Below are 5,941 nucleotides of genomic sequence, written 5' to 3'. Positions count from 1 at the left end.
CGAAAAAACCGACTAAGGATTTGCCTTGTAAAAGAGCTTTTTGAGAAATATATTTGGTGTGCTATATGAGGTCTTTTTGGGACATATTATATATTAAATTGAAGGTCTTGTAATTTAGTTTTTAACTCTCTTAACCGCTCGTTCATACGACATCCGGATAAAATATTATAAGCTTTGGAAGAAGGACCAATGCGAGGGTGCCAAGTAGCACCTTTTGACTTTTCAAACAAAATAGATATTTATATCCTTATCTAGTTTCTTTCTTCAATTTTTCAGAACACACAACCAAATAAGACCCCCTAACTTTACTCTTAAGCTCTCTGCAAGAGCTTCAAACAAGATTATCATCCCGGGCATGGAATCAAGAAGCGATAACATTAAAACAATCCTTATGACGTAAGTATCGCTATATCGCCTCTCTTTTTCTTTGTAGTTTGAGTTTTGGAAGGTACTTTATAGTTAATAAAATATGTACTTTCTGTATTTAAGTGTTTAAATATCAAGGAAGGTTGATAAATTCGCTTTCTAATAGTTAGAACTCACGGGACGGTAATCGGAAGGCGTGGGTTCGAGTTATTCACTTGTAGCGGACTGTTTTGTGAATTATTTTATGTTGCTGTTGGGCTGCGTGTTTTACTACTGTTTTGTGGAGTTTTGGAGGAGTAAGGTTGTGGAGAAACACCACATAAATTCAGGGTGGTGTGCTGGTCATTCGTCGTAACATTTTCGAGCCGTTTGACACTACTACGGTGGTCGTTTTGTGTATGAAGAGATTGGGGTGTGTTGGGTTGTTTTATAGTATTTTGTGGTGTATATAAGGTTGGAAAATAATGTATACATGTTGATATTGTTGTGTTTGGTATTATCTTTAATTTGAAGAAAGTAAGGATTATAGGGGAGATGCTGCCCGTTTTAATACAAAATAAGCTTGTCGTTCGTTGTGCGATAGTTGTACCTTTCGTAACTTAATGATAGTATTATTATTATTGTTTTAGATTAAGGTACGAAGAGGCGAGTTCAACTTGGTGATTGGAAAGATTGTGATAAGGTATGTTAAAGCTATCCCTTCTTTCCTTTTTGGCATGATCCATATGATGCAAGAAATGAGCAAGTACGCAACTTTCACAAATAATTCTATTCGCAGAAGTACTAGGGCTGCCTATGTTCTTGATTCTCCATATGTCCTACTATCATATCGTTTGTTCATGGGTCTTATGATATTCTGAGAGATCTTATAGATTTACTTCCTTATGCATTGCATTCATTTATACATGTATATTGACCCATGACCAGACGCCATTATATACACGTATATTATATGTATATAGGATATGGAAAAGGTTATGGCATTATATACGCACCACCACCTGATCAGCTGGTATACGTTGATGATTTTTCCCACATTGGCTGAGATGATATGATGGGATGCCCTCAGAGGCTTGATGATGTTATGTACGCATATACTTATGTATGGTATGGCATTTATACGCACATACATGACATTATAAATATTTTCATGATTCACAAAGCTATTCAGACTTACAGGTTGAGTTCCTCACTCCATGTTTCTTTCATGCCTTGCATACTTCGTACTTTATTTGTACCGACGTCCCTTTTTCCTGGGGACGCTGCGTTTCATGCCCGCAGGTCGCGATAGACAGGTTGAGAGTTCTCCTAATAGGGTATCAGCTCAGCAGAAGGTGTTTGTGCACTCCACTTGCTCCGGAGTTGCCTATTTAGTCAGTATGATTTGAATATGTATTGATTGGTATGACGGGGCCCTGTCCCGACCTTTATGACATTTATGTACTCTTAGAGGATTGTAGACAGATGACATGTATATGGATACTTGTATGGCCTTATCTGCCTATGTCTTGAGTATACAAATGATTATGTCGGCCTTATAGGCTCGTATGTCACATGTATAGGTTTCTATATCATGCTGGGTCGTCCTATGTCTAGTATTCCCTTATGTTTTATTCTAATTATCTCATGACGGTATTTCCGATTCATTTACCCATGATAGTATGATAAGAATGATAAGTGATCAGCATATGTAAAGAGACAATGAGCTATAACCTCAATATCTCCCGAGGAAGCTCCGACCAGCCAGCCATTTACAATCTGACACATCAATAGAGAACATGATAATATTAGAACAAAAACTATAACAGTCCAACTTTCAATTGATGTATCACATGAACTTAGTATAATCGAGTATACAAAAGTAAAAAAGAAATGATTACTAAGCACACATGTTGTTTGTTACAATTCCTAAAATAATCATAATTAATGAGTACATATCTATCTTCCTTATGTTTCAAAACATCAAAATATCGTATCAATAGTTAATGTTTTTTAAAAAGAATACGTAGTTAATTTTAAGACAATCTTGCTACCCTACAATGTTTTTTATTTCAATTTTCACCAAACTTTCAAGGTTGATTTTAGTTCATTGAAGTGTAAAGCCAAATCATAGGAATGAATATAAAGAAGCGGAACGAGGAATTCATACAAGGGGATTCAAAAAAATACTTTAGTGTTACACCTAGGATTTGAACCTATGAACTAGAGTAATTCTCTGATCTCTATTTGCTACTACACTAGAATTTTCCGTTATGTCAAGGGAAAGCTTTTCCTTGTCTACCACATAATGAAACTATATATAACATGCAATTAAAATAGTAAACAATAGTTATACCTGTAAACAGGAAAAAGATGGATGATACAAGACATTTTTACATGATAGGTCTCTTATTTAAGATTATTTATATAAATAACATCACTTGTGGTTTATTTCAATAATGAAAGATTTTTTTACTATTTCATTGTTATTATTTTCTGAAAATTTGGAGCTTTGCACGTTAATTATTTTGAAAAGCAGTGTCTCTGAAGCCCTACTTATGTCCAAAAATACTTTTCTTAAGTTTCAGGAGGTTAAATACGTATTTGTAGGAGTTTTGGAATTTAATTTCAGATTAAAGTTCTTTCTGTAATTATAGAATCCAATTTTCTTAAATCTGAGTTAACTCTTCCCGATTTGCTTTTAATTTCCAAAGAGGTGGGAGTGTGTTTTCTATCATGGACAGCAGCGAAATTAGAGTACTAAGTATGAGTCCGGATAAATCTAGTAGTTTTTGCTTAGTATGTATATTTTTATAAAAAATTCATTAAATATATATAAATATTCAATAGTGATTACAGACGAACTATGAGTTCGATAGCAAGTTCAAAATCAATAAACTTCATTTCCTGACTGCTGAGATGTACTTAATAGATACACTTGAAGTGAATATAGCATGCTTTCACTTATGTTGCATATTTCAGATTTGGTATAGTCCTCTATCTTTGATTTTAGTAAATGAAAGATAAGGTAAATCAATTCAATTAGATATTACTTACTGACCTCCTGATAATACGTCATAAGAGAGGACAGTACAAATTGATGGGTCAAGTGAACAAGCCTGCAAAGCAGCTGGTGGAGTTTTTAGCTAAAATTATCCCTTAGCTTTGGGGTAAGTTTAACTTTGTCCTTTATCTATTGTCTTGAGCACTTATTGTCCTTTATGTTTGCTAAACTTGAGCAGGTTTAGTTCATTTAACAAAAGATCCAAAGGGATACCTAAAAACTAACAGTGATTTCACTGAGTCAACTGGGTAAAGAAACTTTAGTATTCAAATTTTGCAGAACCGATATAGTGAACCTAAACCTGTTTAACGGGACCGGGTTGACCCGATTCCGGACCGGCCTAGACCGCTAGTAAACCGGACCGGCCCGGACCGGTGGAAGGGGGCCGGGTAGGGCTGGGTTTGGGGGGTTAGGGGGTTGGTCCGTATATATTTATATACCGGTTAATCGGACTGGTCAAACCGGGTCAATAAAAATTATTGTTGAACCGGTTAACCGGTCCGGCCCGGTTCAATGACTATTTTTTTAATTTTTTTTAAATTATCACACTTGTTTCTTCAATCTTAAAGGTGACAAAGGGGTGGGTTGGGCTGGGCTCTTAGGCCCGGAACCCGGCCTGACCCCTTAGGCCCCGAACCGTTCCGGTTCAATTTTTCAGTGGATGGGCCTGGACCCGGAACCGTTAAGCATGATTTTAAAAACTCGGTAACCGACCAGAATTAGTGACCGGCCGGTCACTATTTTCTTAACCGGGATGGTCCGGTCCAGTTAACCAGTTCAAAAGTAATTTTTATTGACCGGGTTTGACCGGTCCGATTAACCGGTAAAAAAATATATATGGACCAACTCCCCAAACCCAGCCCTACCCGGCTCCTTTCCATCGGTCCGGGCCGGTCCGGTTTACTACCGGTCTAGGCCGGTCCGTTAAATAGGTTTAGGTTCACTACATCGGTTCTGCAGAATTTGAGTACTGAAAGTTTCTTTACCCAGTTGACTTAGTGAATTCACTGTTAGTTTTTAGGTCTCCTTTTGGGTCTTTTGTTAAATGAACTAAACTTGTTCAAGTTTAGCAAACATAAAGGACAATAAGTGTTCAGGGCAATAGATAAAGGACAAAGTTAAACTTACCCCAAAGATAAGGGACAGTTTTGGCTAAAAACTCGCAGCTGGTGTATGAAGTTATTAGTGAGGTATGCGTAACTGGATTAATATTCTTCAATTTCTTTTCTTTTCGCTTATTATCGTGAGAATATAATAGGCAGATGTCTTTGGCCTCGAGATGATACATAGCTCCTTTAAACTTTAGAAGTATTTATGTTGTATATTATTTGGTGATGTATATTTGTAGTTTCTTAATGTGTATGTGGATTTTGCATTGCGGAAGACACTGCACTTGAAACCTGATCTCTTTAGTCTTCTAAGAGCTGCTTTTATAGTTGTCTTGATCATGGGTGTTTTAAAATTCCTCTATCAACATCTTGAATAGTTTGTTATCCACAAAATATATTTGTAGTGTGACAGAGCACCTATCTATGTCTACATTTTTTCCCCCTTGGTTTTTTTAATTAGTTGGATGTTGCTGGAGCAAGAGAATGGGTTTCTTTCGAAGGCAATATCAGGTTTAAGATGGCATATCAAAAGCTATAGTCATGCCTTGATGTCTAATGAATTATATCTCGCTGAACTTTAGATGTTTGTTTTTTTATGAGGTGCAGGTTTCGGATAAGTCTTTTCCTTGAAGGCAACGAAGTCTCTAAAAATTTCCCTAATATTGACCGTCTATTCTAATCTCAGATGTGCAATAACTCTTGCTCTGAATTGTTAGTTATTATCAGGAGACAACGTATAACTATGCTGGTTAATTTTGTATCTGACCACTGATATTATTACTGGAAAATTTGTAGGCTTAGTATTTATCGGACAATGGTGACACCAACATGAAACCATTTAATGTTGGTGATCCCTCAGTATTGTTAGTATTGTTCTGGTGTGGTCTCCAACCTAATTATTGATAACTTATGTCATATTGTGGAGTAAATGAGAGCCTGCTTTTGCTAGGATGCAAGGGAGTAGACTAAGATATGTTGAGATTATCATTATATCTTTTATGTATCTAACTTGAGATATTTTATGAATTTACCACATAGAAGTGTTGAAAGAAATTATCTACTGTTTATGTCGGTATTCAACCAGAGGACAACTTTATTGTGCCTTTGAATTTCTAGTGCTACTCAATATTATTGATTAGCCGCTAGCATCTGATTTTTTTTGTATCTCCATAAATTGTCACTCCTTTTTGCTTTCTTTGTTTGCGGTGTACACTTTTTCTCACCTTTATGTATATGTGTGAACCCAATGCAAGGAGTGAGGGTTCGTCTTGGAACCACAAGAATTGGGCTGTTGTGCGAACACACGTAATTATTCTTGATATTGTAGTTCATGGCTTGTCTAATTTAGTATCAATTTAGGACTCAGTTATTAAAATGCAGTTGGTATATAAATTTGTATACTCCTTATAAATATTGTATATAG

At 36.0% G+C, this 5,941-nt stretch overlaps 1 long non-coding RNA gene across 1 annotated transcript; it reads left to right on the top strand.

Moving 5' to 3' along the window:
- The first annotated feature begins 280 nt into the window (after positions 1-280).
- Positions 281-1,895, top strand: LOC142177569 (uncharacterized). The gene is made up of 3 exons (XR_012706110.1): positions 281-396; positions 996-1,048; positions 1,329-1,895. It is a non-coding gene; the product is annotated as an uncharacterized LOC142177569 (long non-coding RNA).
- Positions 1,896-5,941: the final 4,046 nt, after the last annotated feature.

The sequence above is a fragment of the Nicotiana tabacum genome, chromosome 23, assembly GCF_000715075.1.
Source record: "Nicotiana tabacum cultivar K326 chromosome 23, ASM71507v2, whole genome shotgun sequence".
Lineage (NCBI taxonomy): Eukaryota > Viridiplantae > Streptophyta > Magnoliopsida > Solanales > Solanaceae > Nicotiana > Nicotiana tabacum.
This window is presented reverse-complemented; position numbering and strand designations above follow the sequence as displayed.